General features: G+C 57.8%; 1 long non-coding RNA gene across 1 annotated transcript; it reads left to right on the top strand.

The window, feature by feature from the left end:
* The first annotated feature begins 422 nt into the window (after positions 1-422).
* Positions 423-1034, top strand: LOC117652414. Its single transcript, XR_004588162.1, has 2 exons — positions 423-661; positions 899-1034. It is a non-coding gene; the product is annotated as an uncharacterized LOC117652414 (long non-coding RNA).
* Positions 1035-1043: the final 9 nt, after the last annotated feature.

Here is a 1043-nt window from a genome sequence, read left to right as displayed (position 1 = left end):
AGGCACGTTTTGAATAATGGCGCAGCAAACATTCACTATGAGTGCGAGAGAGACAGAGCGACGAAAACGACTCTCGGAATCGGTCTGCCGGGGCGCTGAGTGCTCCCCGTTTTGGCAAGGCGTGTGTGTAGTGTGCCCTGTGCCACACTGTGTGGTGAGGGCTGAGACGAGCAGAGCCGAGCCCGGCCGGCACAACCCGCAGGGCGGAGCCGAGCCGAGTTGGTTGGCCCGCGCTGTCCGCTCCAAGGAGGAGGCCAAGTAGCACTGCATCGTAGTGGCCCTCTGGCCTAGCGCCCCAAGGACACCGGACCATCCTTAGCATACCCCTCTCCTGTCCCCTCCTCCCCTCCCCGGACGCCGCACGGTAGCTGCAGTGGTATATAACCGCGACGCGGCGACCGGGCTGTATTAGTCTTCTGCCGAAAGACAAATCAACACCGCCGCCATGCTGAAGCAGGTCCTCTTCGTGCTCGCCGCCGTCCTGGCCGCGTCGTGCGCTCAGTACATCGCCACGCCGTACCTGGCCACCAGCCCGCTGTACCGCGGCTCCGCCTATTACAGCACCGGGTACGCCTACCCGTACGCCTACAGCGCATACAGCGCGCCCCTCGCCTACGCGTCGCCGCTGGCCTACTCCACCTACCTGTACCGCTGAGATGGGGTGAGTTCCATTTCGAGTGCACCATGCAAGGTTTTGAGAGTGCGAAATCGAACAGCTTACTGTGGCTGTACAGTTGGACGCCAGAAAAGCACACCTCAATCTTTACGCTCGTTTGATTCTACTTCTTATTTTGGACAAAGCGTTGCCTTTTGCTGGCTCAGATCATCCTTAATGTGCCACAATTTTTACTGCCCCGCTATTCTCAGGAAGAGTGACGCTGCTTTTTATGTCCTGCAGGCCGGCTGCCTTTAATGCCCGACGCACCCGACCTGACATCCCGCCGATCGGCCGCTGCACCCCCAGTTAACTCCGCATTTACGAGGCGTTTTGTACTTTTGGAAAAAAAAAAATAAAGTTAACCGTCTTTTCTTTCTTTTGTTTC

Source organism: Thrips palmi, unplaced genomic scaffold, assembly GCF_012932325.1.
Source record: "Thrips palmi isolate BJ-2018 unplaced genomic scaffold, TpBJ-2018v1 HiC_scaffold_7, whole genome shotgun sequence".
NCBI classification, from domain to species: Eukaryota; Metazoa; Arthropoda; class Insecta; order Thysanoptera; family Thripidae; genus Thrips; species Thrips palmi.
Note: the sequence above shows the minus strand (reverse complement) of the source record. Positions and strands in the feature narration are given on the sequence as shown.